Here is a 19,275-nt window from a genome sequence, read left to right on the forward strand (position 1 = left end):
GCAGAGAGTACTGTTTCTGATTCTTTATTTTGTGGTGAGTTCTTCCTTCTAGTCATTTTGCTCAGTGCAGAGTGGCTGTATGAGTGGGCTGAGTCAAGAATATCAACCACGACCTAAGTAATTTTCACCTTAGATGATTCTGCCAAGATCAGAGACCCAAAAATGAAAACCAAGATCAGAATGAAATAAAACAAAAGGACCACTAAAGTGAAAAACAAAATTTTAAAACAAAGTAGTAAAAAATAAAAGGCCAAGAATCCCAAAGAAGAAGAAGAAAAAAAAAAGAACAAGTAGAGAGGGAAAAAAAAGGAAAAAAGGTGAAGGAAAAAAAATGGGGGGAGGGACTGGGAGATGGTGGTGGTGACAAAGTTGTAGTAGAAGGAGAATGTCGTCTACTTGAGGGGTCCTAGAGGGTGATCCTCTTAGTTCTGAGTGTATTAAGTTGTATGTTAGAAGTCCCAAATTTATATAAACTAGAAATACTTGTAGAAAACTCCAACATTGACCACCAAAACATAAATGCGATAAAAGAGGGGGGCAGAATGGGAATGAGTAATCTCACAGAATGAACCAGTATGATATACCACTTGGTTCTGGGTGCATGCTGGTTCATATTTTAGAAGGTATCAACTTCTGCCATTGTAGAACAAAATGAGGCAGAGAAAACAAAAAACAAAAAATCTTATATATCTTCCAAAAATTAAGTTGAGTATGTTGAAGGGAATCTAGAAGTGGAAAATATATCTAAGACATGTAATTCTAGAAATATGAAAGTCAAAAAGGAAGAATCTTAAAAATGAAAGGTGGTAAAAATATTGTAGTTAAGGTGGGAAAAGAGAAAAAATATTGGAAGTTTTTAGTCTGATATAAAAACGAGTACTGGAAAAAAGGGGAAAAAAGAGGGGTACCCTCTAGTTCTATATACTGTAAATCCCTCCACTTCCCCTGGAGCTTTCCAGCGCTGCTGGGTCCAGAACCTGCTCTTCCCCTGTACTTCCAGCTGGTCTTCTGGGGGAGGGGCTGCTGTGCTGACTCTCAGGTGTATGCACCTGGGGGAGCTGCCCCTCCCCCCACTGGGTGCCGGGCTCAGTGGGAGCTGGTTACCCCATGAGGCCCCTGTACCCTGGGGCTCCCCCCCTCCCAGGCACAGGGTGACACCAGGAGGAACAACCCCATGGCGGCGGCTAGCCCTCCAGCCCTGGAGTCAGCTCCTGCAGTAACCACCGCAGCTCCCAGTCCGCAGGGGCCTGGATGCTCCGGGGCGGGGCGGGGGCGCTGACCTGCACAGCTCGGGGGCGCCCGTGGCAGGAGCCTCCCCGCTGTCCTGGGCCCTCCCCGCCTCCGCCTGTCCCGGGGGAGCCCACGATCCCCACTGTGTCCCCAGCACCCTGGGTCCGGGGCCTGCGCCACCGGCATTGCTCCCAGGGCCGCGGCTCCGGAAGGCAGCAGGGCGCAGCCCCCTCCGCCCAGAGCCCCCCCCGACCCCCGGCTTCTCCCCGAGGCCCCGCCGGGCGCTCCAGCCTTTTACTGCACTTGGCCGCGGGGTGTGGGGCACTGTCCCCGGGGCACCTCCTGTTAGTGACCCCGGGAGGCTGGGGGCCCCACCGCCCTCCTGCGGTCCTGCCCGGGTTCCCCGCTGAGCCTTTCCCTCCGGGAAGAGTCCGGTGCGGATTGTTACAGTTCCCGCTTCCCGGGCGGGCTCTCCTGTCCCGGGGCTCCCGCCCCCCTTAGCCCGGCTCCTCGCAGGGCCCCTGCCCCACTGGATTCTTTTTTATTTTATTTTTCCTCCTTCCTATCTTGTTAGAAGCCAAACCCTTCTCTCTGTAGCGTTCCAGCTGTCCTTCTTTAAATCTCAGGTCGAACGGTGGGTGTGCAGGATGGTTTGGAAGTTACCTAGTGAGGTGGTGCGGCCGGGTGAGGGGAGGCCCCTGCTCCTCCGCCTGCTTGCCCTGCCTCTAGAACCACATTTAAATCACTATTCAAAGTCACAGTTGTAGACCTGAAGGCTTATAATCCATATACCAGCAGCACCATATTATACGAGACAGGAAAATTGACCCATACCATTTGCAGGCATAAATAGCACAGCGTCCAGTCTGCCACGTTGCAAAGTCACATTACCTAAGACAGTAGCCACAGTTGGGCGGTGATTTGTGGCTTCTCAATGGTGCATTCAGTAGCAAGATCCCCAACACACCGTGTGGTTCAGATTTGTTTTTTTTTAAATCTCCACTTCTGGGACACCTGGGTGGCTCTCTCTCTGTCTCTTATGAATAAATAAATCTTAAAAAAAAAACTTCACTCCTTAGCAAATGGCCTTATCATATTTGGAATCAACTAAGATATTGACCAAAATAACAGTTATATGTTTTATTTTTACTGTGTTATGGACAGAGGCAGAGAAAAAAATCAGATAAATAAAACTGATTTGTATACTCAGAAGGAAAAATTAAGAGGAAAAGGAGTAACAAACTCCCATTCATGAAATTCTCCTTCATGCAAAGTTGAATAACACTATCTTAGTTCTCTCATCTGATTATTTCTTTAGTATGAGTTCCTGGAAGTAGGGGTACCTGGGTGCCTCAATCAGTGAGTGTCTGCCTTTGGCTCAGGTCATGATCCCAGGGTCCTGGGATTGAGCCCTATGCAGGCCTCCCTGCCTCCTCCTTGCTGGTGCTCCTTACTCTACCACTCTCTCCCTGTCTCAAATAAGTAAATAAAACTTTAAAAAAAAATTTCCTGGAAGTAGCGTCAAAGGATATTATGGGAAGGCTTATACAGCTGACCATTGAACAATAGGTTTGTATCATGTGGGTTCACTTACATGCAGATTGTTTACAGTACAGTACTGAAAATATATTTTCTCTTCCTTACAATTTTATTAATAACATTTTCTTTTCTCTAGCTTACTTTATTATAAGGATACAGGATATAATACAGACAGCATACAGAATATGTGTTAACTGACTGTTTATCAGTAAGGCTTTTGGTAAGCAGTCCAGTTGGCTACTAGTAATTACGTTGTTGGGGCGTCAAGTTATCCTGGATTTTCTACAGTAGGAGTGGCGGCACTCTTAACTCCCCTCACCCGTGGGGTGCAAGGGTCAACTGTAATACATTTCACCAAATGGTCCTCCAAAAAGGTGTTTCCCAGCATTCCAGAAGAGCTCGTCTCACTCACCCATGCTGGTATTACCCAGATGTTTTCAAATTTTGCCCCTGGAATATGTTCAAATTCTCTTGGTCTATTTTTCTTTACTCCCTGCACCTGCAATGCACACGGTCTAGCCCCACCTACGACTCTGATCCCCTTTCACAGTCTAGCTCATCACCAGATCAGCTCTAGCTACAGGGATCTCCACACATTTCTTTTAATATCTTTTGCCTCCACACAGTCTTTGTACATGCTGCTCCCTCCTCCTAGAATCTCTCTCCTCAGGCTCTGCCTGGCAGACTTGTACTCTTCTTCAGTTCTGCATTTGAACATCTCTTTTTCAGGAAGGCCATCCCTCTTTCCCACATGAAGATCAGACCTGCGTGAAGTGCCCTTCAAAGTACCTCTTAGTTGAAACTTAACCCACTATGTGATTTACTTATTAAGGTTCTATCTCCATGACTAAATTGTAGCTCTATGAACCATAGTGTTCTGTTACTGTTGTTACCTGTTGTATTCTTAGCCTATAAGTGCCTAAGGCATGCTAGACACCCAACAAATAATATTTGAATAAGTGAATTAACAAATATTAACAAATAAATAGAACTTACCTTCAAGCTGCTGTTACACAGGGAATATAAGTTAAAGCTCACTAAGTAGACAGCTTGATGAAATCCTGAGGAGTCTTCTTAGCTCTCAAAATTTTTTTCATTTAAAGAGTTTTCTGGGGGCACCTGGGTGGCTCAGGGATTGAACATCTGCCTTTGGCTCAGGTCGTGATCCCGGGATCCTGGGATCGAGTCCCATATCAGGCTCCCCACAGGGAGCCTACTTCTCTCTCTGCCTATATGTCTGCCTTTCTGTGTCTTTCATGAATAAATAAAATCTTTTAAAAAAAAACAAAAATAAAAATAGAGAGTTCGCCCTTTAATTACTAGAACTCTTCTGATTCCTCTCACTATATCCCTTCTTTGTTATTAATACCCACACCCCTTCCCCTGACTTTTTCCATTGCCCTTGCTCTACAACCTAACCATGGACTTCCTTCCTAACACCATGACAAATTCTGGGATCCCACCCCAGTGACTGGGGATGACCTCTTTCCAGACTATTTGACCATCTTCCTGGCTCAGACATAATCTATCATAGCCAGAGTCCAAATGAAGAAAACAATGGTGTGTGTGTGTATGTGTGTGTGTGTGGGTGTGTGTGCGTGTGTGTGTAGACTGGTGAATACATAGCATTAGCCAACAAACCAACCCCCTCTTTTCTTCACCATCTCTTGAGTGATTTTCTACCTGGGTAGTCACTTATTTGTCAACTCCTGAGCATGGTTTCTGTAGAAAGAGAAGATGATTTAGATTTAGAAGCAACCCAATGGCTTTTTCTATCATTTCTCCCATCAGAGTAGGTCTGCTTGACCTGGACCATATTTCAAGTTCATTATATATTTGGTATAGCCAGAGAACTAATCAGATTCAAGGGTTTATGTCAGGGGACTCAAAATGACTCCCTCTAGGCCAAACCCAATCCCATACAAAGTTTATTTGTCCAGAACAGCGCATAAGTGTATGTCTGCAGGCAAGGCGTGCCCTCTCTAGCCTGCTGTGGTGCCTCCACATCAATGCTGCCCTACAGAGAAGCCAGCACCCAATTCCCATACACATCTCCCGTCAAGGAGCCCCTGGGATAGAAGGCAGCAGATTATACTAATTTTTCCCAGTGCTGATAACAATGACTACTCTTCCCACACATATATTTTCCTTTATTTGTTATTGTGAGATCTTTTTACCTATCCCTATTATTTTAAGAGGTCTTATAATATTTTCTTTCCAGTCTTTCCTTCCACTCTTCATCATACATTCCTTTCCACTGTTCACTTGGCCACAAATTCCAATTGTTTTGGAGCCTGGCCCTGTCCACAGTTTTTGTAGAGAGGGTGCCAGCTTGAATCATGAGACGTGACTTTATTCTGGACTCTGCCCTCGAAAAGCTATGCGATGTTGGGCAGGTCAGCTTGGAGCCCCAGCACCCACTCGTCCATCCCAAAGTGAAGAAATAGGAATAGATGACCCACTTTCCTATCAACTGTCACATGTTGCACTTCTGTGGTTTATTTATTTATTTATTTGATTACAATCCAAATAGAAGAAAATGTCAGAAGAAAAGTAACATTCACTTCATTTACTCAACGGTTATTAGTTGAACAATGAGTAAGTTCTGGGCTATAGCAGAAAGATGGATGAAGTCACTGACTCTGCTAGAGGGAGAGAGTAAGCAAATAAACAAAGATTATTATGTCAGGTTGCGATACACTCTATAAAGGAAAGGATGCGTGGTCACTTCATAGAGAGCCACTGAGTAATGACTGTTGTGGCCAGAGAGGGCATCTCTAAGAAGATGACATCTGAGCTGTGACCTGAGGCTGAACTTACTACTGACAGGCTGTGGAGATGCAGGTGGGCAGCAGGAATTCAGAATCACTCTTGGGTTTCTGGACAGAGGGGCTAAATGGACACCGTGTCACAGAGTTGTTGTAGTAGATCCTCAGTCATAAGCATCAAGTCCAACAGCCCTTATGGTCTTCTCCTAACATTGCCCTGCTCACCTTATAGACACAGTGTTGACAGCTCTGTTCTTCCATTCAGCATGTGTTTATTAATTACCTACTATGGGCAACTTTTAAAGTAACATGGCTATTTGGTTAATTTTAGTATAGTTGGTTTAAACAGCTTAAATTGGAGTCCACTCCATCAGTAATCTAAGTGACTGATGAAATGAATTCTTTTCTTAGCATTGGCAGGCTATTTGCAATAAATGAAGATGCCTTAGTTTCATGCCAGCTGTGAGAAAATAATTTTGGTTCTCAATCTGTAATATTCTATAAATTCACAGTGATAAGGCTTGGGAATGTCTTGCCCTTGTCCAGCTGTACAGCTCAGCTCTTTACTGAAAATTTTGTTTGCTAGAGAGGAAAGGCACACATTCAGGGGGTTCCTCTGGTGTTTGTTAGTAAGGGATATACTCAGTCTGGTCAGCTCCTTAGAACTGAATGCAGGGACAGGTCTGAGTATGCTCTGCACAGTGTTTTTATTTTTTTAGTTTTTTAAAAATGTGTATTTATTTTAGAGAGAGAGAGAGAGAGCACACGAGCAGGGAGAGGGAGAGAGAATTCTCAAGCAGACACCCCATTGAGCACGGAGCCTAACAGGAGACATAGAGGGGTCGGGGTGGGCTCAATCCTAGGACCCTGAGATCATGACCCAAGCTGAAATCAAGAGTCCACAGCTTAGCCCACTTAACCCAGGCACCCTATGCACAGTGTTTTTAAATATTCAAACCTCCAGGGGCGCCTGGTTTGCTCAGCGGTTGGGCATCTGCCTTCTGCTGAGGGCATGATCCCGGGTCAGGGATAGAGTCCCACATCAGGTTCCCTGTGAGGAGCCTGCTTCTCCCTCTGTCTGTGTCTCTGCCTCTCTCTCTGTGTCTCTCATGAATAAATAAATAAAATCTTTAAAAAAATAAACAAATCAATAAATATTCAAACCTCCAGCTGAGATCACTATCTAGTAAGCCTCCAGTTGTATGGAGTTATGCTAATGAATTATCTGAGATCCTTCATAACTGAGGCAAAAGAAAAGTGAAGCCTGTTTAGCTGGCTTGAAGGGGGAAAAAATGAAATCTTGACCAACTCCTGACCAATGTGTGTCCTAAAACTCATAAATTTGGTTCTTTTATTCCACTTATGAACCCTGACTTATTCTAGTATATAAATATTTCTGCTCTCTTAGGATTATCATTTTAAGAGTTTTCAGATAAACAGGTGCAAAGTCATTTACTGAGCTTGGCTCACTTCCAAATAGCAAAAGCTTCATCTAGACTTTGAACATTTTCAGCTGCCATTTGTGGATATTTCTGCTCATTTCCACAAGAGCAAGGGTGGAATCCCGAGCTCATGTCCCAAGTTCACTCCCAGCTTCAGTCACGTGAATGGTTGCAGCTGTACTGGAAAGTTATCTACTTTTCATGGCTTGAGTGGCTCACACTCCTCACACTCCAGATCTTCCTCACACTCCAGATCTCACCTCCCAAGACTCCTCAAATGATGGCTATTGTACCAGAGTAATAGGGTATCAGGTAGATGCCTTTTCCCATTGTAGGCAATTTTGCTGAGGCCCGAAGAAACTGGGAAAAGTCACTACCACACCCAGCAGCTGGACTCAGCCACCTCCCCCCAGGGTTGATGGAGATGCACCAATTTGAGAACTGAAAGTTCTGCTCCCTAACCTACCCACCTCTACCGCCATTTGTTATGACACTATAAGATGGCCAGGTGGTCTCCTCTCCCCAAATTCTGGACAGGAAGGGAGTCTTGCCTCCCCTTTCCTCTGTTTAAATAGATCAGATCCACCCCAGACTGAACAAGGGAAAAGAATATGGAAGAGAGCTGGCAGGGCTGAGGTGGGTGGTAGAGGGGCACCCTATACACCCACGATTTGGCATGAGTTTCCCTTGGAAGGAGGGTCATTAGGACTGGCTGCCTCTCTGACAGCCCTCCACAGAGCTAGCCACCTACTGGTGGAGGGATTGCTGCTCCCTCTACTTGGAAAACTGCGTAATGCACAGCTCCTTCTGGTCATTCATTGCTCAGTTCAAACATCTTTTCAGAGAGGCTTCTGCCCTCTGGATCTTAAACTCCAGAACAAGACTATTCGTTCAGTTAGGGGAAAATGTGGAGCATCTTGGAAAGGATCTAGGGTGTTCATTTTATTACCATGGGATAGTCCTCAATAGCCTCCATTTGAAGCCTAGAAAATATAGGCTTCCTCCCAGATGTCTGGGCAGTAGAAGAATAGAAAGTCACTAAAATAAAGGAAGTACTTATGGATATTTCAGTTTGAAGATTCAAGAAATTTAAATACTGAAGAAAGTAGAGAAGATTGTTAAACAATTTATAGGTCAAGACATCTCCATTCCCACCACTCTTGGTTTTGTGTGTGGGGAGGGACAAGTGATATTTGCTACCAAAAAAAAAAAAAAAAATTGTTTTTCTTACCAAGAAGCTGAAATCACTTTTACCAAGATGAAATATTTCTTAATGCATGTAATTTTGTGTAGACAAGTAAAATATCTGGTGTTTTTGTCTGACTCTTTAATGACACTCTTGAGGCTAAAATTTGTACTTTGAAGGTTAGCTTATCAGGCCCAACCTTCCAGGTGACATTGGCTTTGTTTGGTGTTTGATGCCCACTAAAGATTAAGCAAATCCATTGAACACTTTTTTCCATAAACTTTATCATCTCTCAAGCACACATTGGTATTTTTATCATGTCACATGCCTACTGTCACATTGTTACTGCATTCCACAAATGCCAATCACATTAATACTTGGTTTCTGTGGACAATTTAAAACAGTTCGGATGTTACTTGGACTGTTTTGTTTTGGAGGCAGAAAGACAAGCCATAGTCAGTATGTAAAAATCATAGGACTGTGCATGTATGGAAGAGTTTTATAGATTACATAGCTATAGAAGCAGATTCAGCATGTATGTGCAAATATAGATTTGAAAATAATGCATACCAGCATATTCCATCGTGAACCTTTCAACTGCACTTTGTGCTGTGGGTCAATATGATGTTCATTTTCTGTGATGCCTGTTCTATAAGTAAATCACATTTGGTCTTTTTTTTATTCATTAACTTTTATCCCCCATATATTATTTTGTATAAACTAAAAAGTAATCATCAGTGATAAAGAACAGGTGCTTCATCAGTTGCATGGGAGACTTAGAAAAAGTGCCTAGACTTTTGAATGTGCCTACCTAAATTTTTCCATAACTGGTTTCTTGGTTTGGCCCTTAATATACATTAATTCATAATTTAGGTTCTCTATTGAATGTGACAGTCAATTCCTCTACCGACCGGGTGGACCATTATTTGAACATTGGCATTTTTATTTCATTTGTAATACAAGGGAAGCCAAAAGAAGATTTGGGTAGTACACACATGACTAGTTTATTTAAAATATGTTCAGAATCTACCAGATTCTTCAAAAGCATTCTTAAGCTCATTTGCAGATGAATGGGGGAAATGTTGAGTATCATACTTTTTGTTCCTTGCATGACAGCATGCAAGCATTTTGGTACAATACAAACTACTAATTTGGCTGACATTCCATGTTAAACAAACTAGATTACTTGGTGCAGTCAACTCTCGGTCATATGCCTGGTTGAACCCTACCCTACCCTGTACTTCCTTATCCCTTTTTCTTCTGTTTTCTTTTTCTACGTAGCATTGACTACCATCTGGTATGTGATTCACATTTGTTTATTACTTGTTGTCTTTTTCTCTCCTGCATTCTCCCTGGGAAGGCAGAGACTTTTGCTTGTTTTGTTCATTTTTTCTCCTGCTCCTAGGACAGTGCCTGGCACAGAGCATTGGAGACAACCAATAAATACTTGTTGAATTCATGAGAGAAAGAATGAACGTGGGCTTCATCACCAGGAGGGGTAGGTTTTTTTGTTTGTTTTTATTTTTTATTTATTCATGAGAGACAGAGAGAGGCAGAGAGGCAGAGGGAGAAGCAGGCTCCCCGCAGGGAGCCCGATGTGGGACTTGATCCCAGGTCTCCAGGATCATGCCCTGGGCTGAAAGCAGCACTAAACTGCTGCACCACCCAGGCTGCCCTAGGAGGGGTAGGTTTAACACCGACTTATCCCACTTACTGGTTGCAACCTGGGAAAATTTCTTATTTTTAAATTGTAAATAGATTTTTATTTTTCTGATCACACATATATGTGTGTGTGTGTATATATATTTATTTATATGCTCATCATGAAATATTCAGAAATACAGAAAAATGTGGAAAATGGTAAAAAGAAAATAATAATCCCAACCCCCAAAAGTTAATATTCTCATATATAGCCTCTAATCACTGACCTTGGTCTCCATTCATGAGGAATTGCAAGCATAGCAGCCATTTGGTGGAACTGTGAGAGATAATGTGCACAAAACGACCGCCCCTCAATGCTATTCTTTATCTGGATGGAAGGTAAGCATGACATTCCTCCAGACACATAGGACACCCTCTCTAATTTTGAGAGACAAGTTCAAGAAAATTTAGCTCCAATTTCAAAGATTGATAAGAATTAATGTTATAGAAAATAGTCATCATCAGATAAAGCTAAAGTGGGAGGAAGAGGGTCCTCCTTTAAAAAATAAATACATAGGCAAATAAGTATTTTAAGATGTATACTCTGTACCAGGCTTTCTGTTTATTGTTTTCAGGCACCTTTGCATTTTAGCTTCATTTTAACTATGTTACTATTATTATTCTCAGTTTAAGTATGAAACAGAGAAAGAAAGAGATTTAGGCAGTAACCTGTCCCGGTCATAGGGCTTGAAAGTGAGGAAACCAGACCATCAACCCTGGATGTGACTGCAGGGTCCTTATTTAGAGCATTTCAGAACACTAACCAGTAATGAACGTGTTACAGACATATGGAGGTCTACGTCCAATGAAGAAGGATGCAAAATAGGGATAGCATCCAGAGGATCCAGAGGATATGGGTCATGATCAATAGGCATGAGCATTCTCTTCCATTCTGCTATCAACTGGTGATAGTCAGTTGGCTTTTATTGATATGAATCTGCCCTTTAAGTCCTGATCACAACTAGGTGAACTGATGAAAATATTGTTCCTTGGACTGCAACGTTCAGTTTCAGACCTTGGATTTATAATGACTGTACTAAAGTCCAGGTCCCCACTGAGGCCAAGATTGGGCAGCTGCCCTATCTCAGCAGTGGCATCATTGCCATTGATAAGACATTTCTATATTCCCCAGCTGGTTTTTGTTACGTGATAGGGAAATCAGAAAGATGATTGGAAAATATTTAGCTATGATCAAAACAGAATTTTATGCAGTGATTAGAATTTAATTCCTGATATGTCGGGTGACACTGATGACCAGTCTGATTAGAAGCTGAAGCATCCCAGGAGAGCTCTAAATGTTGCCTCCCCTGCTTCACAGCCCAAGCCTCAGGCTTTTTGAAGACACATTCTAATGATTGCTTGCTGCTTCACCAAGATTCCAGTATCATTTATAACATGAGTCCAGGACCCTGCCTTCCATTCTTCATGGCTCCTTTCACTTGAATGTTGCTATTAGTGTTCTTGACCTTGGGCCACACCTCGTTGTACATAAATTCAGAACTTGAACTCCTTTTTTTGACATTGCATATCCAGAGGGAAGAAATATTGTTGAAAGAAATAAAGGAACTTTGAGGTCAGGCTAACTTGGACTGTAATTCAAGCCTCACATTCTCTAGCCATGCAGACTTTGACTTGTCTTGAGAACCAATATTTTTTCCTCTGTGAAAGGGAAAATACCTCTGATCCTGCTCACTTGCTGGGACTAAATGAAATGCTGAGTGAGCAAAGCTCTGTGGCAGTGCTGAGACATTTTAGGCTCTCAGTAATCTTAGCCTTTTTTACTCTGAGCTGCCTGATGATTTTCCAGACCAGCAAACTATTTCTGCGAAGGACCAAAGGGTAAATATTTTAGGCTTTTCCGTACAGACTCTGTCACAACTATTCAATCAGGTCAGTAAAGCTCATTAGCTATGTAAATTGGCACCAGGTTTGTACATGAGCATTACATTCCACAATCAAACTGCAACCCAATACTAGAATAACCATAATTCAGTCCCTAAGAAGGGCTCTAACTCTCTGTTTCTCTTATAAATCTCAGGTACAAATACAAATTAACAGTTCCTTTCTACCTTATTCTGCTTTTAATTTAGAGGAACATCTACAATGGCTCTGGGATGGAATCAATTTTCCTGAAATCTATCCAGCTTTATAGTCTTAGGACTCCATTGCTGGTATATAAGTTTCTTTTTTAAAAAAATATTTTATTTATTTATTTATTTATTTATTTATTTATTTATTTATTTATTTATTTATTTATTTATTTGAGGGAGATAGCATAAGCAAGGGAGAAGGGCAGAAGGAGAGGGAGAAGATTCCCAGCTGAGTGGGGAGCCTGACAAGGCTGACGCAGATGAATCCCAGAACCCTGAGATCATGACCTGAGCTGAAGGCAAAGGCTTAACCAACTGAGCCATCCAGGCACCCCTATAAGTTTTCTACTGACAGAATGACTCCTTTTCATGGCAACACAAAAGTGGGGTGGGGGAAGCTACTTTAGGCATATTAACCAAGAAGCCAAACTGGCCAGAAAAATAATCAGAGAAAGAAATGCATGTCTATATGCCTTATAAGATTTATACAAACTTTTACAAAAAATAAATAAGCACAAGAGCTCACAGAGGAGTGTAATTGGACTTTTCACATTAAAAGAGCCTGCACAGATGAAAGTCAGGTTGTGCAATGCCTCCTTCTCCAGGGTCAGCTAAAAAAGTAACCCTAGCTGATATTGAGATCAACACCAACTACCACAGCATTTCTTTCTTCGTTCTTGGTTATACAATTAATTCATCACGGCTAGTGAATAGTCCTGGAGATATCACTATGGCAGAGAAAAAAGATGATGCCTTAGGCTTAATATAATGTTAAATAAGCAGGGCTAGCAGTGTCATAGAAAACATCTACCCAGCACCTTCTAGACGCCATTTCACCTCCAAAAGTCCTTCAAGATATTGTCCTCATTTTGCATTTAAAAATACTAGGGCTCAGAGAGTTTATACTCTTCTGCCCAAATTCATCTAAACAGTGGATATCAAGCTGGACTTGAAATCCTCAATTTCTCAGCTATAGATAACCATTCTGCTTGTACAACAATAAAGATGCCCCTTTCAAAGACTAGGAAAATAATTAAATAACATAGTACCTTGGGAAATCCTACCGTCTCTTTGTTTTCTAATTAGAACTGATTTTACTTGATCATCAGTCTTCAAGGAAACAGTGTCTTTAATTCAATTGTGCCTAATACATTTCTGTTCAAATAACTGTTTCAGCTACATTGTAGGTCCTATAGGCTTTCCTGAACTAGTCTGAAAATCTATCTACCCTTTAAATTTATTGTCCCTATGATAAGTCCACCAAATTGCTGAGGCAACTCACTTATTAATACTCATTTAGAGTAATGTTCAATTACATGTTATGGATTTCCAATGTCAATCAGCAAATATTGCCAGAGTGTTACACAAAGTATTAAAATTTCCACATTACAGTTATATCCATTCATTTTTATTAAACTTTTAGTAGTCCTGAATGGCTGTAGCTTATAAATAGTCAAGATGGGACCAAAAGTGAAGATTAATGTGAATCTCAGCCTTGACTGTATTGGGAACTACCTGAGGAGCTTTTTTTTTTTTTTTTTTTTTTAAGATTTATTTATTTATTTGAGAGGGGTGGGAAGACAGGAGGGGCAATGGGAGAGGAAGAGAATCTCAAGCAAGACTCCACACAGAGTGCAGAGCTGGATGTAGGACTTGATCTTGAGACCCTGAGATCACAACCTGAGCTGAAACCAAGAGTCAAGCGCTTAACCAACTGAGCCACCCAGGTGCCCCAACACCAGGGGAGCTTTAAAATGCACAATGTCTGGATCTAATGCTTAAAGATTCTGGTATAATTTGGGTTGAAGCCTTGGTATCAGATATCGAGCTTCCTGGGTAACTCTAAAAAGCAACCAAGATTAAAAAGAAATAATAAAAAAAAAAAAACAAATATTCTGTAGAAAAAATAATACCCCATAAAAAGTACACTAGGAATGGACCCTAATGTAAACTACGAACTTCTAGTGCTTACCATTTGTCAGTGTAGGTTTATCAATTGTAGCAAATGCACCACTCTGCTGGGGGATGTTGATTAAAAAAGGTAGGCATATGTGAGGGCAGGGGACATAAAGAAAAATCTCTGTAACTTCCTCTCAGTGTTGTTGTGAACCTAACTAAAACTGCTTTAAAAGAAAAGAAGCCTTTAATTTTAAAAAGCATACAAAATAAATATTTTGAAAGGATTTTTTTCTTTAACTTGGTTATAGGAAATGTAAATATATATAGAAATATGACTAGGAAAATATTTAGTCAAGATAACAATTTAAGCAGTTCTTTTAATTTTAAAGACTTTTTATGTGACACATGAAAGCATACTTTTAAAAAGTCATGCCTACATGTGCCAGAACTTGCTAAGTGTCCTACATCTGTATTTCATGTAACCAAATTATGCTTAAAGGAAAATGTATGGCTTGTAAGTGTATATATTAGAAAATAAGGAAAACAGAAAATAAATGAATCTAGCACAAAACTCAAGAAACCAAAAAATAACAAAGAAAATCAAAGAAAAAAGATAATATAGGAAAGAAACAATGCAGATAAAGGCACAAACCATTCAAATGAGAGAAATCTAAAGAAAAAATGAATAGCAATTAAAAATGAAAAGTTGAGGGATCCCTGGGTGGCTCAGTGGTTTAGCACCTGCTTTCGTCCTGGGGCATGATCCTGGAGTTCCAGGATCGAGTCCCACATCGGGCTTCCTGCATGGAGCCTGCTTCTCCCTCTGCCTGTGTCTCTGCCTCTGTGTGTGTGTGTGTGTGTGTGTGTGTGTCTCATAAATAAAATCTTTAAAAAAAAAAAAGGAAAAGAAAAAATGAGGGGCACTTGACTGTTCAGTCAGTAGGACATGCAGCTCTTGATCTTGGGGTTGGGCATACAGCCTACTTAAAATAGGTAAATAAATATCTTTTAAAAAATGAAAAATTGAAAAGAGAAGTAAAATTACTAAATCTATGCTGGCAAACAATCACACCAAAAAAGAGAAATAATGTGTAAGTGACATTAGGAATAAAATAGTTGATAGTTATAAATTAAGTAGGGAATAAAACAACTTGTAAACCATACAATAGTCAATAAACTTAAAAATCCATATAATTTTTCAGATAGTTTTCTAGAGACACATAAATTAAGATTAGTTCAAAAAGACTTAGGATACCTAACTAGAATAGTAACCATAGGAGAAAACAAAGACGAAGCTAATCCTTTACCCTGAATAAGGACATCCTTTTCAAAATGAAAGATACGTTGTTCTTTCAGTCCTAGAAAGGAGACTTCTTTTGTGTTGGTTTTTTTTTTTTTTAAGATTTTACTTATTTATTGTAGAGAGAGTACAAGTGGGTGGAGGGTCAGAGGGAGAGAGAATTTTCAAGGGGACTCCATGCTGAATACAGAGCCAAATGTGGGGTTCCATCTCATGACTCTGAGATCATGACCTGAGCGAAAACCAAGAATTGGTTCCTTAATGGACTGAGTCACCCAGGTGCCCCTAGGAAGGAGACTTCTTAGAACTCCCACACCCAACTTCTGCCATTCCATTAGCCAGAACTTGGTTCAGTGACCAAGAGAATTGAAAAAGGTAATCTACTTGGAAAAGAAAGGGTAGAACAGAAGGACAAAGAGTTATTGGAAGGTGGCTAGAAATCTCTACTAAATTAACTAGATAAGCAACAATTAACTAGATAAAATAATGAGAAAGAGATATAGTTGGGGTTTTTTTAAGCCACAAAAGTAGCATGTCCAAGAAACACATAATCATTGTATAAGAAAAAAATCAAGTGTGTGAACCTACAGGCCCAAGGATGTCCAAGGTGGCTTTTGGGGAGGGAGTGTGGAAAGAGCTGGAGTAAGCTGACTGGTGGTTGGGCGGGGAAGGGGGATCACATGTGTGTACCTGAAGCCCTGCTGGGCTTTTAAAACACTTGGGCCTCCCTTCACACTCTCGCTCCAGCCCTGTATATGTTAAGGATGAATCTGACCAGGGGGATGAAAGTGAGGACTCCTATTTTATATAATTAGGACAAGGAAATCCTTACTGTTAAGGGCAATGAGCAGAAAGCTGAGGGAATAAATGAGCAATCCCTATAGGTCACAAAATGCACAAATGAGGAAATCAAATTTAAAGTAATACAGAAGGAGAAACAAATCAAGCCATCCGAAGCCAAACCACATATACGTTTATGTCAATAAGAGCTATGTGAGAAATGGTTCTTGAACAAATTCTTTAGAAATCCTTGATTATGTCATGACCTAGTCAGCTTTTCAAATGGAATTATAAACCCATAGTAAGAGTGAATCCGGCAGAGGCCTGAAATGGAGTGGCTGAGTGTATGGTGAGGTCAGCAGCTATGTGTGGTGCAAGGGACAGAGGGCTCCATGACGCTGAACTATAATTGGCTAGTATAAATGCCAGCAAGCCAGGCTGGCAGCGAAAGAAGGAACTGAACTCAATAATCTCAGTAGCAGAAGTTACATTAGCATTTCTGCCCATTAGTGAGAAGCACGTGGTTCTTTAGAAAACAAACTGTCAGCAAAACAGTTTTGGCATATTGAACACACTTACTCTTTTAAAAAGTACACCAGTTCATTAAACTGTGTAATTATAATTATGTGGCAGAAGCTATGCAAATAAAAAGAATGAAAATTGATACAAGTAAAATGATAATAGCTGTCCTCAGTTGTTGGGGTGATTTTTTTCTACATTTCTAATTTTTTTCTCTTGCGTACTTAAAAATAAACTAACAAATGATCTGGTAAAATCAAATCTCCATAGCTCTAAAGACAGTCGATTAAATTTTTAAGCTTTATGAGGCTAGTTAAGATGGATAATTAGGACATAAGTGTATTTTTTTAATTTGTTTTTAGGAGATAAATATATTTAAATCAGTAGTTGTCCTATATTGTCAGTAATTATAATGATGATTTGGAAAGGGAAGTCACCGTAAACATAGTTCACCCAGGAATAAACTGAACGAAAAATTGCAAGAGCTATTTTTGTGAAGAAAATACTATATATATATATAATGTATTGATATATGTACATCAATGGACAGACATACCTTGTTTCTGTGTGAGACATTAAGTACTCTAAAAATACCATAAAAATCCACATTAGTGTATTAAAAGACAATTTCAGTTAAAAAAAATCCAAATAGGCTTTGCTTTAGAAAATGATGTGGGAATTCCAAATTCCTCTGGAAAAAGTAGAGAAGAAATGTATTTTTAAAAAGAAGAAAAACTAAAATAACTTGAAACTAAGAAAAGATTTATCTTTCTAAGAGTCCTATAAAGCTGCAGAAATTATAACATCTTTGGGTAGTCACAGAGAAAAAGAAAGAGATGTTAAGGAGGAGACCAGGTTGCATGTGTGGGATGGATTACATGATCCGGGGGTATTTCAAATCCAGGAGTGACAATGCTCCACAAATAGTGCTGAGAATGGTATTCTGGAAGTAAAAGAAACCAAGTAAGAGTTGTATGTACTTCAAGTTGTAAGTAAAATACATATTTTTCATATTGACCAATGACCAGATGGATTAATGAATGACAAATCTATCCAAGTAAGTAGATGGAAAAAACAGAGATCTCTTTTATAATCTTGGGATGAGGAAATCTTTCTTAAACAAAAATAAATCTTGCAAGTCATGAAAGAAAATTATAGCATAAATAGTAGACAAAAGATTCATATAAAAAGGTAAGCAACCAAAGAGTTAAAGGGGTAAATCCAAAGGAGAAATACTTAAGTCTGATAAATATATTAAAAGACACTCATCCTCATGTATTCATCATGACATATAGACTAAAGCATTATTGAGAGCCATTTTTCAGACATTAGATTGGTTAATACTGAAAAGATTGATCATGCCCAGTAGTTGCAAGGTGGTGGGGAAAAGGCATTTCTACACAGGGGAATGTAATGTGATGAGCTTTGGGGAGGTCTATTTGAGAATAAATATTTAAATAACCCAATAATTCCACATCTAGAGGTCCATCCCACAAAACAATCTGCACACATACCCATGGATTTGTGCCCAAAGTGTCATCTATAAAGCTGAAAAATTAGGGGCACCTGAGTGACTCAGTTGATTAAGCATCTGCCTTCAGCTCAGGTCATCATCCCGGGGTCCTGGAATTGAGCCCTCCTGCAGTTGGGTTCCCTGCTCAGAAGGGAGTCTGCTTCTCCCTTTCCCTCTGCCCCTCCTCGCTGCTCATGCTCTCTCTTTCTCTCTCTCTCTTTCAAATAAATAAATAAAATCTTAAAAAAAAAAACCTGAAAAATTAGAATTGACTGAACACCTGTGAGAGATCAGTGAGATGAAGTCTAGTTTACCCATGCTAGAGGATACAATGCAGGATGAAATAGCTCTGCATGTACCGATGATGGAAGAAGCTGATGACATAGTAATGTCAAAAAACTCTCGCATAAATGTGTGCAAGGATAGCTTAATTCGATTTAAAAAAAATCTTTATATTATGTGGAGAATGGGGATTTTTCACTTTGATTTTATAAACTTTTAGATTGTTTCAGATTTTATTACTCTTGTCTTTTTAAAACACTCAATTTGGCTGAAATATTCAAAATTAACTATCAGTCTATGTCTCCAATTCTCCTGCTCTCACTGGGGTCCAAGCTACTCATCGCCTCTACTCTGTATATAAAAGTGTCCTGGAAAGCTTTTAGGAAACAATGATGAATTGGTTCTATCTCAGTACAAGTAAGTCAGAATCTCTGGGGTAGAACTGCGGGACCCAGAGCGTGGACTGCAGACCAGGAGTGTCAACGGTATCTGAGAACTTGTTAGAAATGCAGACTCTCAGGCCCACCCCAGACCCACTCCATCAAAATATGCATCTTAAACCACATCCCCCAGCTGATTCATTTGCACATCACGTAGAGATATGCCGACTATTCCATTTACTGACTCAGAGTAAATTACTTAATGTCCATAAAACTCCACTTTCCTCAACTGTAAAATATAGGAAGATAGTATCTGTGAAAGCCAAATAAGCTGTGTATAACATGCTCAGGGGGCCAACAGGCACATAGCCAGGATTCATTGAATGGTAACTTTTTTAGTGCTGGTCACTTCCAGCGTTGCCCCTTGAAAGTGGATGGCTCACCCATAGACCTCTACTTACCAACTCACCAGAAAATCCTGTGCTTCTCCATTCTGTCTCTGAGATGTACAGATCCACGTCCGGGACACACAAGCTAGAGGCTACTCTCCAGCTCACCTGTGTGCTTCTGCTCTTACAGGTTCAACCGTGTGTTTACCAAGAGGCTGCTGGGTGTGTTCCCAAACCTGTTTATGCCAATAGTACTT

General features: G+C 40.4%; 1 protein-coding gene across 12 annotated transcripts in view; it reads left to right on the forward strand.

The window, feature by feature from the left end:
- The window catches only part of KLHL31 (kelch like family member 31), a 142,998-nt gene that overhangs the window by 84,495 nt on the left and 39,228 nt on the right, over positions 1-19,275 (forward strand). For 5 of the 12 annotated variants that reach the window (XM_072832617.1, XM_072832616.1, XM_072832620.1 and 2 more), the window contains one exon: positions 9,571-9,663. The exons of the other annotated variants lie outside the window; for them this stretch is intronic. The gene's annotated coding sequence lies outside the window, so the exon portion shown is untranslated. The remainder of the gene's footprint in view (positions 1-9,570; positions 9,664-19,275) is intronic. 12 annotated transcript variants of the gene reach the window in all.

This window comes from Canis lupus, chromosome 7, assembly GCF_048164855.1.
Source record: "Canis lupus baileyi chromosome 7, mCanLup2.hap1, whole genome shotgun sequence".
Classification (NCBI taxonomy): domain Eukaryota; kingdom Metazoa; phylum Chordata; class Mammalia; order Carnivora; family Canidae; genus Canis; species Canis lupus.